The 22787-nt window shown below is 40.1% G+C and overlaps 1 protein-coding gene across 13 annotated transcripts in view; it reads left to right on the top strand.

Annotated features, from left to right (window-relative positions):
• The window catches only part of MAST2 (microtubule associated serine/threonine kinase 2), a 236294-nt gene that overhangs the window by 122989 nt on the left and 90518 nt on the right, over nucleotides 1–22787 (top strand). The gene's annotated exons all lie outside the window — the stretch shown is intronic.

The raw sequence follows: 22787 nt of genomic DNA, 5'->3' as shown, positions 1-22787 counted from the left end.
GCACAGAGGGAAGGCCATGCAAAGACAAAGGGAGGTAGCCATTTACAATCCAAGGAATGAGGTCATAGAAGAAACCAACCCTGCTAATGCCCTTATCTTGGACTTCTAGCCTGAACTATGAGGAAATAAATTTCTGTTGGTTAAGTCACCCAGTTTGTGATACTTGGTTATGTATGGCAACCCTAGTAAACCAACACAGCTATTGAGGCATTTGGCTGCATTGCCCCAGAGAGTTGGAAAACAGTGTCCCCTTGCATCATAGTGTAGTGAGGACTAGCCCTGCTTAAGGTCTTAAGCCTCTTTATTGACTGCATCTTAGGGATGGTCTTAGGACCTTACAAATTGTTGCCCGTAATAATTTGAAGGACAATGAAGATACAGTCTTGAAATGATACCCACTCTAGCTCTGTAATACATTGCGTTTTATGCCTTGATTGGAAGGAATGAGTCTGTTATAAACAAACGTTGATGCTAGCTCTTAAGTGTCTCAGATGGGTATGATAAACCTTAAGAGGCATAATAAATTTCATTGTGATTTGGGTTAAATTAAATAACCACTAACCTTTACTCCATTTGCATGTCTTCTAAGAAAATGATTCCAGAGTATTGATTGGCACTCAGATGGGGGTGTTGCATTTTTAGAGTAAGAGTGCTAGATTGACTTTGTGTTGTAAGTGGTGTCCTTGAAGAGAGGAGGCAGTTATGTCTCTGGCTATTCACTGGCCCAGCTGTAGGCCTGCTGGAGAGAGAAGTTTGATGTTAACAGCTTAATGGAACACAGAATGACTTAGGTTTTGAATCAGTTTTGAATTGCCATAGACTTTGTCAGCCCTGAAGTAGGAGGGCTTGCAGCAGGAAATCCTTACTAGAGTGATTTTTATATTGGAAGCATTCTAGCTTTAGCTTGCTTCCTACTGCATAGGAATTTCTTCCATACAATGTCTAGCAAAAAGCTATTCAGCCTTTGCTTGAACATCTTCAGCAACAAGCAGTTCACTCTCAAAGCTTTCATCCATTGGTACCAATTTAGTTCTCTGGCACCTCCTATGTCACACGTATGAGAGACTTTTGGTAGACTTGCGTGGCAAATGGACAGGTGTTCCTTTGGGCCTCCTCCAGAACTAGGCAACCTTTGAAACCCCTTTTTGGTAGTGTCAAAATTATTTCCTGCCAAAGAGAAAGCACTATTTTCATTTTACCAACACCTGCTTTTCTTGTCTTGTCTTTTTTTAAACAACTGCTTTTCAGAGTAATTTCAAAAGAGGAACATCTCCCAGAACTTGTTCTTATCCTGGCCCTGCTGCATAGTGGTGGTAGGCAGATTACTTCACTTCTTTCTACCTCAGTTCTCTTCATTATTAAAATGGGACTCACAATAGTATTTCAAGGATTATAGTAAGAATTAAGTGAGTCAGTACATCTACAATTGATTAGAATATTACCTGGGCTGCTAGACTGGTTATTTTGCTGCTTCCATTGTTGGGAGACTCAGATGTTGCTAATTCTTAGCACTTCATTTTGCTTCCATTACTTTTTTCTTTGCTTCTATTACTTTTCTCATATTCTTATTATCCCTTGGATAACTCTATGTATTGCCTACCATATGTCCATACTGCAGAAGCTCCATTACTGGCTTAGGTGAGGCAGTGGCAGCTGGGTGCCCTCCTGCCCTCTCATGCATTCTCACTAATTGTTTCTGCTGAAAACTGGCCTGTTGGGGCTCAGCAGGACATGGACTGAAATGAAAAACACTTTGAATTACATTCTTTCTAAAAGACCATTTTTTGGCAATGAGGAAAGTCCATCAGAACGGTTTTAAGGTATTTCATTTCTCCTCTTACAGCAGGGAAAGTGCATCTTGAGAGTATCTTCAGAAGAAGTGATTCTCTTGTTAGAGAAGGGAAGGTTTTTTGATTTTTTTTTGTTGTTGTTTTTTCATTGAAAAGGTAAAATAATGAAGACTAGTAGCTGTGCTTTAACTTCAGGAACCCTTATATGCGACAGATAGTTTTTCATAGACCCTGGCTCCAGGTGACCCTGAATGAAGATATAATCCTGTATGGCTAGATGCCAAATGGTTGCTCTTGCCTATCGGAGGACCTGTCCCGATAATCATGTAGGTTCTTTTATATTTTTCCTAAGCGTCGGCTGGCTTGAGAAATAAAGGGACAGAGTACAAAAGAGAGAAATTTTAAAGCTGGGTGTCCGGGGGAGACATCACACATTGGTAGGATCCGTGATGCCCCACAAGCCACAAAAACCAGCAAGTTTTTATTAGGGATTTTCAAAAGGGGAGGGAGTGTGCGAATAGGTGTGGGTGACAGACATCAAGTACTTAACAGGGTAATAGAATATCACAAGGCAAGTGGAGGCAGGGCGAGATCACAGGACCACAGGACCGAGGCGAAATTAAAATTGCTAATGAAATTTCGGGCACTATTGTCATTGATAACATCTTATCAGGAGACAGAGTTTTGAGATCAACCGGTCTGACCACAATTTATTAGGCGGGAATTTCCTCTTCCTAATAAGCCTGGGAGCGCTATGGGAGACTGGGGTCTATTTCACCCCTGCAGCCTCAACCATAAGAGACAGGCCACGCCCAGGGGGGCTGTTTATAAGCCAATACCTCCTGGCGCGTATTCTCTTTCTCAGGGACGTTCCATGCTGAGAATAAGAATTCAGCGATATTTCTCCCATTTGCTTTTGAAAGAAGAGAAATATGGCTCTGTTCTGCCTGGCTCACCGGCGGTCAGAGTTTAAGGTTCTCTCTCTTATTCCCTGAACAATTGCTGTTATCCTGTTCTTTTTTCAAGGTGCTCAGATTTCATATTGCTCAAACACATGCTGTATAATTTGTGCAGTTAACACAGTTATCACATGGTCCTGAAGTGACATGCATCCTTTTCAGCTGACAGGATTAAGAGATTAAAGTATAAAGACAGGCATAGGAAAGCACAAGGGTATTGATTGGGGAAGTGATAAGTGTCCATGAAATCTTTACAATTTATGTTTAGAGATTGCAGTAAAGACAGGCATAAGAAATTACAAAAGTATTAATTTGGGGAACTAATAAATGTCCATAAAATCTTCACAATCCATATTCTTCTGCCATGGCTTCAGCCGGTCCCTCTGTTTGGGGTCCCTGACTTCCTGCAATACTTGCCTAAGAGCAGGAAGCTGAAGCTTTCTAGGATACTTCTGTTTCTAGAACTAGGAAAATTTTATTTACTAAATTTAACATTGTGTTATGGAAAAATCTCAAAAATGTTCAAAAGTAGAAAGACTCATACTACATCCCCAGTATCGTCTACATTGTCAGCTCATGGTATACTATCTCATCTACATCCCCACCTATTTTCTTTCTCTGTCTCTCTTGCTTATTTTGAAGCAAATCTCAAATTTTATGTCATTTCATCTATACATATTTGTATCTCTAAATGTAAGGACTCCTTAAAAATGTAATCACAGTATTATTACCACACCTAAAACAATAGTTTATCAATGTAATCAAATATCCAGTTTATGTTCAAATTTTTTTTGCAGTTGGTTTTTTGGAATCAGTAGCCAAACTATGTCAGCACAGTGTATTTGGTTAATACATCTCTTAAGTAGAGTGGTGATACAATTTAGTGTCTAAACTAGGAAATTTTATATAATGAAAGAGGATTGTTAATATTACTGGGACAACAGACATAAACCTGTTAAATAAAATAATTGGGATGTCTGATCACTCTTTCTTTTTTTTTTTTCTTTTCTTTTTTTCCTTTTGAGACAGAGTCTCTGTCTATTGCCCAGGCTGGAGTGCAGTGGCACAATCACAGCTCACTGCAACCTTGAACTCCAGGCTCAAACAATCCTCCAACCTCAGCCTCCCAAGTAGTTGGGACTACAGACATGCACCAGAAGCCTGGCTAATTTTTTCTATTTTTTGTAGAGATAGGGTCTTGCCGTGTTGCCCAGGCTGTACTGCAAAGTTTATTTTAATCTAGGGTGTTCTCACCTTCTTTTTTTTTTTCCTTGCAATTTATTTGTTGCAGAAACCGAGTTGTTTGTTCTTGTAGACTTTCCCACATTCTGGATTTTGCTGATTGCATCCTTCAGAGGTTTTTTTCTGACATGTTCTTATGAGCTCTGTATTTCCTATAAACTGGGGGCTTGACCTGATTGTGGTTTGGTTGGGTTGAGGGGGTGGGTAGAATACTTAACAGTTGGTTCAGTGTATATCTGTCAGGAGGCGGGTAATGTCAAGTCTCTCCCTTGTTTTGTTAGTAGTGGCCATTGATAATTATCACCTAGATTCATTATTTTCTTAGGAGTTTGCAAAAGATGATTCTCCTTCCCTTTATTAACTACAGTACTTACACAAAATAATTTTCTCCTCATTATCTGTTTTTTTTACCCTGAAGTACAGATAATTACCCTTATTCGCATTGACTCAGCTTAGACTCTTTCCTGAGTCCTCAGCCTAAAGCCTGAGTGTCCTCAGTTCCTTGGTCAGTGTTTCATACCTGCTTATTACTGCTTCATAGTGAAGATTGTTTGCCCAGAGCAGCATGGGGGGAGTTGTTGGTGGTGAAGCCCCTTGGAGTTTGCCATTTACATAGCTAACTGATTGCTCAGCTGAGGAAAACCTTGGCTTCCTCTTCTGGCCCACGTAGAAAGAGGAATTATCTGTAGTAGTCATGCTTGTTATATAGACCCTGGGACTCTGAGAGGTGAGAATGCATCTAGAAGGCAGCAGCTTTTCTTTCATGTCCCTAGATGCCACAAGAGGAGGAGCCATTGCTGATCCTGATGGCCTCATTTTGGTAGATAGGATGGGCTTAGGGCTAGAGAGTCCTGCTGTTAAGAAACCAGCATACTGGAGTAGTCAGAGAAACGATGAATTTACAATAATAGATCCTTGACATAGAAGAATTAATTTTCGTGGCTTTGTTTGTTAATATATACATATGTGTGTGTAAATAGATGGATTTTTTTTTTTTTGGAGGGCTATCTTCAGGATAAATTACTAGAACTGGGATAGCTGAGTCAAAAATTAAATGTATATGTAGTTTTATTAGATATTGTCCAGTTTCCCTTCACAGTCTATGGTTATACTATTTTACATTTCCATCAGCAGTTTAAGATAATGTCTATTTGCACACAGCCTTGCCAACAATATGATTGTCAAGCTTTTGAATTTTTGCTAATCTGAGAGCTAAAAAATGGTATCTCAATGTAGCCAAGTAAAAAGTCATATTAAAATATTCCTAAAGGATGAAGTTTGTTTTGAGGGGGGATGGAATTTCTCTGTCGCCCAGGCTGGAGTGCGCGATCTCAGCTCACTGCATCCTCCGCCTCCAGGTTTAAGCAATTCTCTGCCTCAGCCTCCCCAGTAGCTGAGATTACAGGCACCCACCACCACGCCTGGCTAATTTTTTTTGTATTTTTAGTAGAGACGGGGTTTCACCATCTTGGCCAGGCTGATCTTGAACTCCTGACCTCATGATCTACCCGCCTTGGCCTCCCAAAGTGCTGGGATTACAGATGTGAGCCACCGCGCCTGGCCTGTTTTTTGTTTTTGTTTTGTTTATCTTATGTGAAGGGAATCCGTTTCCTGTCCTGGGAAGTTGAGATAGATGCATTCATTCATTCATTCATTCATACATTCAACTGCATACTAGGCCCTCTGAGCAGGAGAAGATGCCCACATAGGCAATAGAAAACTTCGCAGCACGGGGTAGAGTAAAAGGGATGCTTTTTATTTCATAAGCTTTCAGCCTTATTCACCCCTATTCAGTCATTCCCAGAACTTTTCAAGTGATTTCTCTGGATGTTAGCAGAAATATTTTTTTAATGTCAAAATTCCAAGAATAGTTCAAAGAGCTTTTCACCCCCCAAACCAGGGGTCAGCAAAATAAACCCCATGAACCAAATGTGACCTGTAGGCTGTGTTTATACAAGCCACAAGCTAATAATGAAGTTTACATTTTTTAAGGGATATTTACAAAAAACAAGGAATATGTGACAGAGACCACATGTGACCTGCAAAGGTCAGATAAAATACTTATTATCTGGCCTTTACAGAAAAAGTTTGACAGCCCTTGTCCTAACCCATACTGAATTAGCTCCTGATATGTTATCTCATCAGCCCTGAACACTTTAGTGTATACTTCCTACAGAGACATTTTCATAACAATACAGCCATTAAAGTCAGAAAATTAACATTAATAAATATTACCATCTAATCTACAAGTTTAATTCATATTTCACCAAATGTCCCAGTAATATCCTTTGTAACAGAAGGCTCCGATCCAGGATCATGTGTTAGAATTTTACTGTTATTCGTCTTCTATCTCCTTTAATCTGATGCAGTTTTGTAGTTATTTCCTCAACTTTTATAACCTCAATACTTTTGAAGATTACAGACCAGTTTATTTGATAGGATGTCCTTTAATTTGAATTTGTCTGTTATTTCCTCAGGGTTAGAATCAGGTTATGAACCTTTGGCAGAAATATCACAAAAAGGTGGTATTGTGTTCTGTTTTTTTTTTTTTTTTTTGAGATAGAGTCTTGCTCTGTTGCCCAGGCTGGAATGCAGTGGCACAGTCACTACCTCCTGGGCTCAAGTGATCTTCCCACCCCAGCCTCTTTTGTTGTTTTTGTTTTTTTTGAGAGTGTCTCGCTCTGTCATCCAGGCTGGAGTGCAGTGGCACGATCTGGGCTCACTGCAACCTCCACCTCCCGGGTTCAAGCGATTCTCCTGTCTCAGCATCCTGAGTAGCTGGGACTACAGGCGCCCGCCACCACACCTGGCTAATTTTTGTGTTTTTTTTAGTAGAGACGGGACTTCACCATATTGGTGAAACTAGTCTCGAACTCCTGACCTCAGGTGATCTGCCCACCTCAGCCTCCCAAAGTGCTGGGATTACAGGTGTGAGCCACCATGCCCAGTCCCACCCCAGCCTCTTGAGGAGAGTAGCTGGAAATACAGGCATACACTACCATGCCTGGCTAAGTTTTAAAAAATTTTTTTAGAGACAGGGTCTTGCTGTGTTGCCCAGGCTGGTCTTGAACTCCTGGGTTCAGGTAATCCTCCTGCCTCGGCCTCCCAAAGGGCTAGGATTACAGGCATGAGCTACTGCATCCAGCAATGTTGTGTTCTTCTCATTGTGTCCTGTTAGGTGATACAGGCTTTCGTTTTGTCCCATTACTATGAAGTTAACCTTGATCACTTTATTAACGTGGTGTTTTGCTGCTGTAAAGTTTTGCTGCTGTGAAGTTACTCTTTTTTTCCCTTTCTAATTAATAAGTATGTTATGGGAATGTTCTTAAAATTATGTAAGTACCCCATTCCTCATCAAATTTTAACCCTCTGTTTTTAGGATCCATTGATGTTCCTGGTTGCATTATTATACTATGCTGGTCACCAAATGGTATTTTTACAATTTCATAATTCTTTCTATACCCATCAGTTGGCATTTCACCATAGCAAAAGCTTTCACCTCTCCCTATTCATTTTTCACTTACTTTATTATACTGTATAAATTCAGTGGACTTTTGACCGGGCGCTGTGGCTCACACCTGTAATCCCAGCACTTTGAGGTGGGTGGATCACTTGAGGTCAGGAGTTCAAGAGCAGCCTGGCCAACGTGGTGAAACCCTGTCTGTACTAAAAATGCAAAACTAGCCAGGCGTGGTGGTTTACGCCTGTAATCCCAGCTACATGGGAGGCTGAGGCACGAGAATCGCTTGAACCCAGGAGGCGGAGGTTGTAGTGAGCCAAGATCGCACCACCGCACTCCGGCCTGGGTGACAGAGTGAGACTCTGTCTTTCAACTGCCCCCTCCCCACTCCAAAAAAAATTTAGTGGATTTGTCTTATTTGATGGGTTATATAATCTGTTAATACCATTTTAGTTTTGATGCTCAAAATTGTATCATATCTGGTCAAGGGAAGTTTCTTCAGGCTGACTTTTTGTCTTTTTGATGTCTCTGTCATTCTTTGAGAACTACGTAACTTTCTGCCCTGAGAAGATATTCCTGGCTGGCTTATTTTGTACCCTCACTAGCCCTTGAGCTTTTTCTCTAGGCAGCATAGTTCTTTTTAGTGGAGAATGCTTTTTAAAAGCCAAAATATGAATCAGGCATGGTATAATCCCAGCACTTTAGGGGGCTGAGGAGTTCAAGACCAGCCTGGGCAACTTAGTGAGACCCCATTTCTTAAAAAAAAAAAAAAAAAAAAAAAAGGCCAAGTGTGGTGGCACATGCCTGTAGTCCCAGCTACTCAGGAGGATCATTTAAGCCCAGGAGTTCAAGGTTGCAGTGAGTTATGATCACATCACTGTACTCCAGCCTGGACAACAGAGCAAGACCCTGTCTCTTTAAAAAAAAAAAGCGGGGGGAGGTTGGGGGGGGCAAATGTTGACGGTAGACATGGTTGCCCATACTTAGGTTCACTGCTCCCGGGAAATGTATACATGTAACACACATGTATTTATTTCTTAATTTCTGTTATTGAAAACTATAAGCTCACACTGATACCTCCACTTCTAATTCTAGTTTGGTTCTAGTTTTTGTTTTTGTATTTGTAACTTCCTTCTTTGAAAGTGAGAACTCTGGCTGGGCACGGTGGCTCACGCCTTTAATCCTAGCACTTTGGGAAGCCAAGGCAGGTAGGTCATCTGAGGTCAGGAGTTTGAGACCAGCCTGGCTGACATGGTGAAACCCCGTCTCTACTAAAAATGCAAAAAAAAAAAAAAAAAAAATTAGCTGGGCATGGTGGTGGGCACCTGTAATCCCAGCTACTTGGGAGGCTGAGGCAGGAGAATTGCTTGAACCTGGGAGGCAGAGGTTGCAGTGAGCCAAGATCGTGCCATTGCACTCTAGCCTGGGCAACAAGAGCAAAAACTCAGTCTGAAAAAAAAGAGAAAGTGAGAACTCTGACCCCCCATTACCCTTGAGATATTTACTTATTTTTTTTCTAGTCTCTAATTACTAGTTTATTTTCCTCAATTTGTTTTAGTAAACAAAATATTGTATCCTTCTACTTTAATGAAAAATTTTAAGTTTTTTTTTTTTTCCCCCAACTTTAGCTTTAGGGTCAGGGGGTATTGTGCAGATATGTTACATGGGTAAATTGTGTGTCGTGGGGATTTGGTGTACAGATTATTTTGTCACTCATGTAATGAACGTAGTGCCCAATAGGTAGTTTTTCAGTTCTCTCCCTCCTCCCACCCTCCACCCTGATGTAGGCCTTGGTGTCTATTATTCCCTTCCTTGTGTCCATGTATATTCAGTGTTTAGCTCCCACTTATAGGTGAGAACATGGAGTAATTGGTTTTCTGTTCCTGCATTAATTCACTTAGGATGGTGGCCTCTAGCTGCATCCATGTTGCTGTAAAGAACATAATTTCCGGTGGGCGGATCATGAGGTCAGGAGATCGAGACCACCCTAGCTAACACGGTGAAACCCCGTCTCTACTAAAAAATACAAAAAAATTAGCCGGGCTTGGTGGCAGGTGCCTGTATTTCCGGCTACTCGGGAGGCTGAGGCAGGAGAATGGCCTGAACCCAGGAGGCAGAGCTTGCAGTGAGCTGAGATTGTGCCACTGCACTCCAGCTCTGTTGCCTAGGCTTGAGTGCAGTGGCATGATCTCAGCTCACTGCAACCCCTGCCTTCTGGGTTCAAGCGATTCTCATGCTTCAGCTTCCCAAGTAGCTGGGATCACAGGTGTGTGCCACCACACCCGACTACTTTTTGTATTTTAGTAGAGAAGAGGTTTCACCATGTTGGCCAGGCTGGTCTCAAACTCTGCCTCAAGTGATCCACCTGTCTTGGCCTACCAAAGTGCTGGGATTACAGGAGTGAGCCACTCTGCCCGGCCAATTTCATTCTTTTTAATGGCTCTGTAGTATTCTGTGGTATGTGTATATGTACCATATTTTCTTTATTCAGTCCTCTGTTGATGGGCACCTAATTTGATTCCGTGTCTTTGCTATAGTGAATAGTGCTGTGATGAACATGTGAGTGCATATGTCTTTTTGATAGAACGACTTATTTTCCTTTGGGCATATTTCCAATGATGGGATTGCTGGGTTGAAAGGTAATTCTACTTTTAGTTCTTTAAGAAATCTCCAAACTGCTTTCCACAGAGGCTGAACTAATTTACAATTCCACCAATAATGTACAAGAATTTCCTTTTGTCTGCAGTCTCGCCAGCATCCATTATTTTTTGGCTTTTTATTAATAACCATTCTGATTAGTGTAAAATGGTATCTCCTTGTGGTTTTGATTTGCATTTCTCAGATGATTAGCGATGTGGAGCATGTTTTCGTGTTTGTTGGCTGCTTGTGTGTCTTCTGAGGAGTGTCTGTTCATGTCTTTTGCCTATTTTTTAATGGGGTTATTTGTTTTTTGCTTGTTCAGTTAAGGCTTTTTGTAGATTCTGGATATTAGACCTTTGTCAGATGTATATTTTGCAAATATTTTCTCCCATTCTCTAGGTTGTCTGTTTACTCTGTTGATAATTTATTTTGCTGTGCAGAAGCTCTTTAGTCTAATTAGGTCCCATTTGTCAATTTTTGTTTCTGTTGCAATTGCTTTTGGTGTCTTCATCGTGAAGTCTCCCAGGGCCTATGTCCAGAGTGGTATATTTTAGGGTTCCTTCTAGGGTTTTTATAGTTTTAGGTTTTACCTGTAAGCCTTTGATCATCTTGAGTTGATCTTTGTATATGGTGAAAGGAAGGGGTCTAGTTTCAACATTCTGCATACGGCTAGCCAGTTATCCCAGCACCATTTATTGAATAGGGATTCCTTTTTGCATTGCTTTTGTCCACTTTGTCAAAGATCAGAAGGTTGTAGATGTGTGGCTTTGTTTCTGGATTCTCTAACCTTTTCTATTGGTCTGTTTGTCTGGTTTTGTACCAGTACTATGCTGTTTTGGTTACTGTAGCCTTGTGGTATAGTTTGAAATTAGGTAGTATAATGCCTCTGGAATTGTTCTTTTTGCTTCTGCTTCAGATTGCCTTGGCTATTTGGGCTCTTTTTTGGTCCCATATGATTTTTAGAATAGTTTTCTCTAACTCTGTGAAAAACGTCATTGGTAGTTTGAGAGGAATAACATTGAATCTGTAAATTGCTTTGGGCTGTATGGCTATTTTAACAATATTAATTCTTCCTATCTGTGAGCATGGCATAGTTTCCCATTTGTTTGTGTCATTTCTGACTTCTTTCAGCAGTGTTTTTTAATTCTTGTTGTAGAGATCTTTCACCTCCCTCTTTAGCCATATTCTTAGGTATTTTATTCGTTATGTGGTTATTGTCATTGGGATTTCATTCTGGATTTGACCCTCAGCTTGGACGTCATTGGAATATAGAATCACTACTGATTTTTGTACGTTGATTTTGTATCCTGAAACTTTGCTGAAGTTTATCAGATCTAGGAACCTTTGGGCAGAGACTGTGGGGTTTTCTAGGTATATAGAATGGTAATTGTCTGTGAAGAGAGAGAGTTTGCCTTTTGTTTCTTTCTCTTGCCTAATTGCTCTGGCTAGGACTTCCTATGTGGAATAGGAGTGGTGAGAGTGGGCATTCTTGTTTTGTTCCAGTTCTCAAGGGGACCGTGTCAAGCTTTTGCCCAGCATGATGTTACCTGCAGGTTTGTCATAGACGGCTCTTATTATTTTGAGGTATGTTCCTTTGATGCTTAGTTTGTTGAGGTACTTGATTGTCTGATCATTTTTTCCTCTGTGTAACTAATCTCCTTTTGTAACCACCAGCCTTCTGTGTGTATGCCCTTCTCACTTCACTGGGTCTCCAATACCCCATGAAAGACTGGCACCACTGTTCTCTTTAAGCAGACAACTTCCTTATCCCCATCAGTCTCTGACATCCCAGGCCAGGTACCTCAACCCCAACCCAGCCACATGGCCACCATCATCATCATCTTGTGGCCTCTAGACTGAATTATTCAGGAAAGAAGGAGAGGAAGGAGGATTCTAAAGCCCCGTAAGTACCTCAGATTCAGTCTCAGGGGCCTGCACATTTTGAAACATCTGACTTGAGTTTTTTTAAGTTTCTTTATTTTTTAGAGATGAGTCCTCTCTTTGTTGTCCAGGCTGGCCTCAAACTCCTAGGCTCAAGCAGTCCTTCCACCTGGCCTCCTGAGTAGCTGGATCTAAAGGCATTATACCACCATGCCTGGGCTTTTTTTTTTTTTTTCTCCAGTCACTTTTGTTTTTATTTATTCTAATATTATTTGTTTGTTTATTTATTTTCTTTCTAGAAATGAGATCTCACTATGTTGCCCAGGGTGATCCTAAACCCCTGGGCTCAAGTGATCCTTCCACTTCAGCCTCCTGAGTAGCTGAGACTAAAGGCATGTACCACCATGGGCAGCTTTTTTTTTTTATTACAGTCACTTTTATTTTTATTTTAAAATTTTATTTATTTACTTGCTTGTTCATTACTTTTTTTTTCTAGAAATGGGATCTCTCTGTTGCTCAGGCTGATCTCAAACTCCTGGGCCCAAGCGATCCTCCCACCTCAGCCTCCCAAGTAGCAAGGACTACAGGAGTGTGCCACCATGCCTGGCTGAGACAAAATTTACAAAGTATAAAATATGCCCATTGTGGTTGGGTACGGTGGCTTACGCCTGTAATCCTAGCACTTTGGGAGGCCGAGGCAGGTGGATCACCTCAGGTCAGGGGTTCGAGACCAGCCTGGCCAACGTGGTGAAGCCCCGTCTCTACTAAAAATACAAAAAAATTAGCCGGGTGTAGTGTCGCGTGCCTGTAATCCCAGCTACTTGGGAGGCTGAGTCAGGAAAATCACTTGAACCCGGGAGGTGGAGGTTGCAGTGAGCCGAGATCACACCACTGTACTCCAGCCTGGGAGACAGAGCGAAACTCCGTCTCAAAAAAAATAAATAAATAAAAATAAAAAATTGCCCATTGTAAGCAATTCAACGTAAGCGATTCAATGGTTTTTTACTAAATTTAATTGCCTATTGTAATCTCTTCAGTGTAAGGGATTCAATGGTTTTTACTAAATTTATATAATTATGTATTGACACCATAATCCAAATTTAGAACACTTCTGTCACTCAGAAAGTTTACTTGTACCCACCTGTAGTTAATCCTACTCTTCTAATTCCTAGCTCTAAGCAATAACTCATCTGCTTTTTGGTTCTGTATTATGTGCTGCTAAATGTAGTTTTTTGTTTCTGGTTTCTTTCACTTAACATAATGTTTTTGAACTTTATACATGTAGCATATTCATTCCTTTCTATTGTTGAATAATGTTTTATTATTGGATAGACCATATTTTGTTAGTCCATTCACCAGTTGATGGACATTTATATTGTTTGCAGTTTGGGAGTATCACGTTAATGGTGCTGTGTACATTTCCATGCATATCTTTGTGTGGACATATGTTTTTATTTCTTTTGGGAGTCAGAGAATTGTGTTGTATGGTAAGTTTATGTTTACTTTTCTTTTTTCTTGGAGATGGAGTCTCACTCTGTCATCCAGGTTGGAGTGTGGTGGTGTGATCATGGTTCATTGCAGCCTCAATCTCCTGGGCTCAGGGAATCCTCCTGCCTCAGCCTCCCAAGTGACTGGGACCACAAGTGCACACCACCATACCCAGCTAATTATTTTTTTTTTATTTGTAGAGATGAGGTCTCACCATGTTGCCTACACTGGTCTTGAACTCCTGGGCTCAAGTGATTCTCCTGTCTTGGCCTCCCAAAGTGCCGAGATTACAGGTGTGAGCCACTGCGCCCAAACTATGTTTACCTTTTTAAAAAACACCAAACTGTTTTCTGCAGTGGACTGCATCATTTCACATTCACAGAGTTTATTTTTTAACATTCTCACCGGCACTAATTACTCTCTCTTCTTGATTTTAACCATTCTAGTGGTGTGTAGTATATCACTGTGGTTTTAATTTACATTTCCCTAATGGGTAATGATCTGAGCATCTTATCTCATTGTTAGCCATTTGTATATCTTTTTTGGTGGAATGTCTGATCAAATATTTTTGTTCATTTAAAAAATCTGTTCGTTTTTTTTTTTTTAATATTGAGCCTTGAGTTCTTTGTATGTTCTAGATACAAGCCCTTTATTAGCTATATGATTTGCAATTATTTTCTCCCTGTCTATGGTGGTTCTTTCCATGTATTTGGATGGTGTCTTTTGAAATGCAAAAATTGATAATTTTTTATTTTTTATTGATCATGCTTTTGGTATCTAAGAACTTACTTGCCTAACCCAAGCTGTTTTTTTTTTTCCATTTTCTTCCAGAAGTTTTACATTTTCTACTCCTAAATTTAGGTTTATGATCCATTTGAGTTAATATTTATGTGTGGTATGAGGTCAAATGTGTGTATGTGACTGTCCAATTTTTCTAGCAGAATTCGCTGGAAAGGGTATCCTTCTACTGTTGAATCCTCTTGACACCTTTGTTGAAGTCAATTGACCACAAGTGTTAACAGTTTATTTCTGGACTCTCTCTTGCCTTCCATTAATCTATATGCCTATCCTTGTGCTAATTCCACACTATCTTTGTTTAATGTGGCTTTATACTAAGTTTCGAAATCAGGTGGTGTAATTCCTCCAACTTTGTTCTTTTTCAAAATTATTTTATGTGTTTTGGGTGCTTTCTGTTGCTATATAAGTATGAGGATCAATTTTTCAATTTTTTTGGGGGGGGGTGGGGTCGCAGGGGACAGTCTTGCTTGGTAGCCCAGGCTGGAGTGCAGTAGCGTGATCTCAGCTCACTGTAACCTCTGCCTCCTGGATTCAAGTGATTCTTGTGCCTCAGCCTCCCAAGCAGTGGGACTACAGGCATGCACCATCACACCTGGCTAATTTTTTTGTATTTTTCCTAGAGACGGAGTTTCACCATGTTGGCCAGGCTGGTCTCAAACTCCTGACCTCGTGATCTGCCCACCTTGGCCTCCCAGAGTGCTGGGATTACAGGTGTGAGCCACCGTGCCTGGCCCAATTTTTCAATTTCTACAAAAGACCTTGCTGGCATTTTGATAATGATTACTTTGAATTTATACATCAGTTTGAGGGAGAATTGCCATCTCAACAACACTGAGTTCTAATCCAAGAATGGAAGTTCTCTATTTATTTAGGGTTTTTATTTTTATTTTTATTTTTATTTTTTTTTGAGATGGAGTTTCGCTCTTTTGCCCAGGCTGGAGTGCTGTGGCACAATTTCGGCTCACTGCAGCCTCCACACCACCCCCACCCCGGGTTCCAGTGATTCTCCTGCCTCAGCCTCCCGAGTAGCTGGGATTATAGGTGCCCACTGCCATGCCTGGCTAATTTTTGTATTTTTAGTAGACACGGGGTTTTGCCGTGTTGGCCAGGCTGGTCTCGAACTCCTGACTTCAGGTGATCCACCCGCCTCGGCCTCCCAAAGTGCTAGGATTAAAGGCATGAGTCACCATGCCCGGCCTATTTAGCTTTTTAAAATTTTCTTTTAGTGTTTCATAGTTTTCAGCATACAAGTCTTATACTTCTTTTGTTAAATTTATTTCTAAGTATTTTAATATTTCTAATGCTATTGTGAGTGGGATTGCCTTCCTAATTTCATTTTTGGGTTGTTTGTTGCTAGAATATAGAAATACAATATTTAATTACATACAATATTGTAATATTGGGATTTTCTACATATAGGATTGTTTTGTGTGTGAATGATAACAGTTTTACTTCTCTTCCAATCTTTTTTATTTGTTTATTCCTATTTTTTATTTGTTTTTTGTTTTTTTATTTGTTTATTCCTTATTGCACTGGCTAGAACCTCTAGTACAATGTTGAATAGAAGTGGTAGAAGCCAACATACTTGCCTTGTTCCTCCTCTTAGGGAGAAAAGCATTCAGTCTTGTTGTCAAATATGTCTTCTGCATCTATTGAGATGGTTGTGTAGTTTTTGTCCTTTATTCTTCTTGTAATATATTGTAACAAAATTATGAAGAAGTGTTTGGAGAGTAATACATTCGCTACTAGAACAGTTTAGGTTTGCTTTTGTTAAGGTGCGAGAAGTTTTACCCACCATTGCTTTTATAACATCAGTGCAAATGCCAACCCAGTGAATAAGGTAAATGATGTCTCAATATTCCTGTGAAAATAGTTTTGACTTTGCTGTCCTCCTGAAAGAGTCTCAGGGACCCCAAGAGGTTTGCCAACCATACTTTGAGAATCACTGTCCAGCTTGATTGTAGTGGGTTTCTTTTTTTTTTTTTTTTAACTGAACCAGCTCAAGTTTTACAGAATTAAAACATGTATGTTTATAAAGGATATGGAACTGTAATTTTCTTAGACTGTTGCTATCTGGCTTTGAATCAAAATTACAGTAATGTTGTAAATTAACTTAAGCAGCTTTTTCTCTTATTCTATTTTCCAGCACTTTATAAGACAAAGACCACTTGTTGTTTGAAAGTTTTTTAGTTTTCTTCAGTAAAGCTACCTGTGGTGATGAGGACATGGAGATGCATAATAGAGTTTTACACTTGGCAACATGTATTCATGTGGGAAAACTCAGTGATGAGTAACTCAAAGAGGTGCTGAGAATTCGGTGCTTGTACACCATTTCATTTATTTTTTATTTTTTAACTTTTAGGTTTGGGGTACATATGCAGGTTTGTTATATAGGTAAATTGCATGTTATGGGGATATTATATACCATTTTAGCAAAGGATGATTAATTGTGAAGTAACTAGACAAAGGCTTGGGCTGCTAGGGGCAGTAAATTGTGTGAAGGTGACTAGGAAATGTTTGGTAAATAAGGGTTGTTTAGTAACACTTGTCATGTAGATTCAAGTCACTGCTGTCTCTAGTGATAAGAATGATCTCCAGTGATTAAGAATCTTCCTGGTACATGAGATAGAACACCTTTACAAATGCAAATTTATATTACTTTTACAAAAGGGAAATTTATACCTTACTTTTAGGCAGAAAGGGGGAAGGCAGAGAGTTTGTTGCTTCTCAGTGTCTTTAGCTAAAATAGTCCTTATGCCAAAGTGGCATACTTTAGGATAACATTTCCTGGTCCCCTTTAGAAGAATAATACAAGATTCAGTGTCAGTGTATGGAAGCCAATCAATCCCCAATTCTGTCCTGGAGAACACAGGGAAGGCTTCAGAGAGAAGGAAATTTGAGCTGAGAAGTGAAAAATTAACATGTATTAGGTATACATTTGGGATAAGGGTATTTAAGTTGAAACAGTAGCATATGCAAGAGAATAGAGACATAATGGTATGGCCTTGTTTACTACTGGATGTAAAGTGTGTGCATGGTAGATTCTTGGAGGCATGATGATGGGTGGGACAAATTAACAGGGGGCTATACCATGAAGAGTCTTGATTGTCATGCTCATCACTAATTTGGATATTTATTTATTTATTTGGCCATAGCAGTTGGAGGATTTTGAACAGGAGATTTATGTGATCATCTGATAGTTTGGTCAGGGGCATCCAGACTAGAGTGACTCCATCTTGATTAAAGGCCAGATAAAGCCAAACCTCCTGGGTTACATTCCCAAGGGGTTGGACACTGTTGGTCACAAGATGTTTAGGGTTGAGGGAACAAGTTAATGATGCTAACTAACTAAAAGATGCTTATGAAACTTATGAAATGTTTCAGTACTTGAAGATCAAAAAGCATTCTTAGTTTAAGAATAGGTTTTGCTTTCATACAAAATTAGCTGGGCGTGGTGACGCATGCCTGTAATCCCGGCTACTCAGGAAGGCTGAGGCAGGAGAATCGCTTGAACCCGGGAGGCAGAGGTTGCCGTGAGCCAAGATCATGCTGTTGCACTCCAGCCTGGGCAACAAGAGCAAAACTCTGTCTCAAAAAATAAATAAATAAATAAATAAATAAATAAATAAATAAATAATAGGTTTTGCTTTAAAGATAATAATGCACTCATGAATTTTTGCTAAAATCCGTAGTAACATAGGGAAATAACACTACTGATAGCCTGTCACAGCTGATCACAAGCCTTTGTAATGAAGTACACTATCCTTAACAACCTATATAAGCAAGCAGTATGTTTAAGGTAGGGGTGTTCCTCCTCTTGAATTCTGAGGATGTCCTGCTCTGTAATAGAGAAGTCTCTAATAAACTTCGCTATACTCTGTGATACCCTGAATTATTTCCTGCATGAGATCCAAGAACCTGCTCTTGGGGTCTCAGACAAGACCTCTTTTCTAGCGACAGTCTTCTTTAAACATGCTACTATAGCTTGGATTTGAGCCATGATTGTACCAACTAAAATGCACAATAATTACTGCCATCACATTCTCCTACCTAGGTAATATCACTTCCTTTCTTGTACTCTTTACATACGTGTAAGCCACCCACATTTTAAATTTAATTTTTATTTTGTCAAAGAAATATGTGGACATAATTTCAAAAGTCTGTTAGTTCTTTAAAGCTAATAAAGGGATTTTGAAATTCCCTTACCCCATTCCTACCATCCTTGATTTTTATTTATTGAAACCAACTACTTTAAATTTTTTTTATCTATTTCAGTGTCAAATTAATACAACTTAATATTATTTCTAATAAAGTCATTGTGCATTATGATTATGTCTGTTTTCTTTTGCAACTTTTTGTTTTCCTGAGGGTAATAATGGTCTCACTTTTGCATTGCTTTATATTCTATGTAGCAATCATTTATTCACCCCAAATTTTCTATCAGAGCTCCAAAATGTTTTTCAGTATATTACATTAGATGATTTAATCTCCTAATTTAATCTTCTCCCCCACCATACTCCATCCTTCCAGAAACATTTCTTCTAGAGCCTTCTCGTCTTCTCCTCCACCTCAGAGTGATTATTTTCTAGTCCCCTTGCATATTTATTTGCCATCATGGTATTTCCAGTATCTCTCTCTACTGTGGGTTCTGAATTCCTCAGATCTTCTGCCTTCCTCTTGGAAGCCTCCTGTCCTTCTGTGCCACGACTGCCTGTGCCAAAATATGTTGTGAGTTCTCTTCTTCACATATCTAAGTCTCTTCAGCTATGAGCCTCTGAAGGCCAAGGATTGAGTATACTTGCACCTTTTTGAGTATTTTAAGTGCCTGACATAGAACCTTGCAATTAGCTGTCATTAAAAAATGACTGTGGACCAGGTGTGGTGACTCCTGGCACAAGCCTTTGTAATGCCCAGCATTTAGGGAGACTGAGGCAGGAGGGTCACTTGAGCCCAGCAGTTCATAACCAGCCTGGGCAACATAGTGAGATCTTGTCTCTATGAAATAATAAACAAAATTTAGCCAGGTGTGGTGGTGTGCACTTATTCCCAGCTGCTCAGGAGGCTGTGGTTGGAGGATCACTTAATCCTGGGAGGTCAAGTCTATAGTGGACTGAGATTGCACCACTGCAATCCAGCCTAGGTGACAGAGTGAAACCCTATCTCAAAAAGACTGTGTTTTCTGATCATGGCATGTGACAAATAATACAAATGAAATAAAAAATAAAAAATTGAGGGTAAAAGAAAAAACAGAATAATAAAAAGATAAAACAACCACCATAAAAATGACCATGATGATACTGGTCTATTGAAAGTGGGGGGCCTGGTCCTTATGTAGCGTCTCTACCCATGGCTGCCTCGTAGAAACTAACTGTGTTCTAATCTTTTCTGCTATGGAAATTTGGGCACAGGCCAGACAGCTGGGCAATTTATTGAGGAAGGAGGTAGAAAAGAAGGATTGTTACTAATACAGGATGGGTTTAATCTGTATTAGTAGCAGATTAAACTGTGTATTAAGTAACAGATTAAAGTATGTATTAGTAACACTTAAACTATGTATGTATTGGGCCAAAATACATAGTGATTACAGGACATTTTGCATTTCCTGTCAACCACTAGCTCTCAAAGCTGCTGGTCTAGAAATGTAACCTGTGAGTGGGCTTATAATTTGGAGCTTCCAGAGAAATCCAGAGGCCATGGGAACTAGTAAAGACAAACCAAATATACCACAACTTCCCAGACACTATGTTATCAGGGCAGTCTATACTAGTTCCAAGGCCCATGTTTGTGGATGGCCTCAATAGTGGAAGTGTACTCCATTCAGAGAAAAAAATCTATAGTCTCACTGGCTGCTTTCCTTTGATTACCAAGAGATGTACTGCTTTAAGAATACATTACAAAACCATTATTTCCCTTTCCTTAATTCTCCAGTCTCTCCCATTCATTAATTCTCCAAATAATAAACATGTATCAGGCACTGTCCTGGACACTGGAAATATAGGCATGCCTAGAATACCCAGAATCTGAGGCAGTGCCCAGTCTAGGGTTTTTAAATTTTTCTCCTATCTCTTTTACCAGGTTGATTCCATTAGAACTGTGTGAATGTCAACTGCAAATAATCAAAGACAGAATTATCTTGTTTTCTTGGTGGTGGGGAGATTTACTAAGGTGTGGTGGAAAATCCTATCCTCATCTTGAGACTGGGGATGGAGACAAGTTGCCTGTCATGAAGGGAACTTGCTACTACGTCACATAAATTATTCCAGGGCAGAAGATTGTACTGGCTTATATTTGGCCAATTTCCTCCCTCTCTTTATGTCTTTTCTTTAAAACCCTTGATTCCTTCCAAGTGTTCTTAGTCTATTAAATTCATGATATCTTGGGCTTGGCATTTCAGGTTTAGACCTGTATTTGTTTCTTTTCCCTGTAAGTTGTAACTGTTGCAGGAACATGTAGCAGAGATGTTTAGATTTGGCTGGTATAATCTGCCTGGGACTGAATTATGCTTCCTTTGCATTGCTGGTGGTCTTTTCTGCTATAATATATAGTGAAAGGATTCAGGATTGTTCAGTGTAGAGATAATCTGTACCTCTTTATTTTTTGTCTGGCTCAAGATAGCGCTCTCTTTATTGTGTCCTGATATAGGGTTGATAGTCACAATAGTAGTCAAGGTGGTCACGACTAAAGACTTTGGTGGGAGCATACTGTTTCCTTAGTCTCTGTCATAGCAGACCTGCTCCCCAATATTTGTGCCTACGTCAGAGTTTTGCGCCACTCCCTAGGGTACTTATTGCTGTCCTCTCATCCATGAAGTTAGGCCACATAAAATGCCCTTGATTTTCTGGATACTTGACTTTTAGATCATTTGAGGATGAAGCACCACACTAAGAAAGTCCGAGGGCAAAGAAAATTCAAGTTAGATTAGGCCTTCAAATAATGTTATTATTTTATCTTGACTTAGGGAAAGCTATGTAGCATTTCTTAGCCTTCAGTTCCTTGTCCAAATAAAGGGATAATAATAGTCGCTGCTTCATAGGGTGTGAGATACTACATGTAATGCTTTAAACCAGGGTTGTTAGTTTTACAAGCCAATCTTTTGACTTCCCTCTGCCACATAGGAAGAATTGTCTTGGGCCACACACAGAATACACTAATGATAGCTGATGAGCTTTAAAAAAAAAAACAAAAAAAAACCAAACACCTCATAATGTTTTAAGAAAATTTCCAAATTTGTATTGAGCCACATTCAAAGCTGTCCTGGACTGCATGTGGCCTGTGGGCTGCCAGTTGGACAAGTTAGCTTTAAACCAAGCCCAGTGAGCTCTTAGTAATTGTTAGATATTATCATTGTTGTTTTAAATGCATAGCTGATTTCAGCAGAACATGAGGAAAACCCTGAGGGACCCAAATCAGAGAGAGAAAACAACACCTAATCAATAAGAGTAGAAGTGCTAGCCAGAGCAGTAGGCAAGAGAAAGAAAGTGTACCCAAATAGAAAGAGAGGAAGTCAAACTACCCTTGTTTGCAGATGACATGATTCTATATGTAGAACACCTGATAGTCTCAGCCCAAAAGCTTCTTTTATTTTTTTGAGACGGAGTCTCGCTCTGTCGCCCAAGCTGGAGTGTAGAGGGGCCATCTCGGCCCACTGCAAGCTCCACCTCCCAGGTTCATGCTATTCTTCTGCCTCAGCCTCCCGAGTAGCTGGGACTACAGGTGCCCGCCACCACGCCCAGCTAATTTTTTGTATTTTTAGTAGAGACAGGGTTTCATCATGTTAGCCAGGATGGTCTTGATTTGCTGACCTCGTGATCCACCTGCCCTGGCTTCCCAAAGTGCTGGGATTACAGGCATGAGCCACCGCGCCTGGCCCCAAAAGCTTCTTAAGCTGATAAACAACTTCAGCAAAGTTTCAGGATACAAAATCAATCACTAGCAGAAAGCACTAGCATTCCTATCCGCCAACAGCAGCCAGGGAGAGAGCCAAATCAGGAAGGCAGTCCCATTTACAATTGCCACAAAAAGAATAAAATACCTAGGAATACAGCTAACCAGGGACGTGAAAGATCTCTACAATGAGAATTGCAAAACACTGCTCAAAGAAATCGGAGAGGACACAAACAAATGGAAAAACATACCATGCTCATGGATAAGAAGAATCAATATCATTAAAATGATCATATTGCCTGAAGCAATTTATAGATTGAATGCTATTTCTATCAAACTACCAAGACTATTCTTCACAGAACTAGAAAAAATTATTTAAAAAATTATATGGAACCGGGCCGGGTGCTGTGGCTCACGCCTGTAATCCCAGCACTTTGGGAGGCCAAGGCGGGTGGATCATGAGGTCAGGAGTTCAAGACCAGCCTGGCTAATATGGTGAAACCCCATCTCTAGTAAAAATACAAAAAATTAGCTGCATGTGGTGGTGTGTGTCTGTAGTCTCAGCTACTTGGGAGGCTGAGGCAGGAGAATTGCTTGAACCTGGGAGGTGAAGATTGGAGTGGACTGAGATCATGCCACACCATT

The sequence above is a fragment of the Pan troglodytes genome, chromosome 1, assembly GCF_028858775.2.
Source record: "Pan troglodytes isolate AG18354 chromosome 1, NHGRI_mPanTro3-v2.0_pri, whole genome shotgun sequence".
Taxonomy (NCBI): Eukaryota; Metazoa; Chordata; class Mammalia; order Primates; family Hominidae; genus Pan; species Pan troglodytes.
The sequence above is the reverse complement of the archived record's forward strand: the minus strand, read 5'-3'. Positions and strand labels throughout refer to the sequence as shown.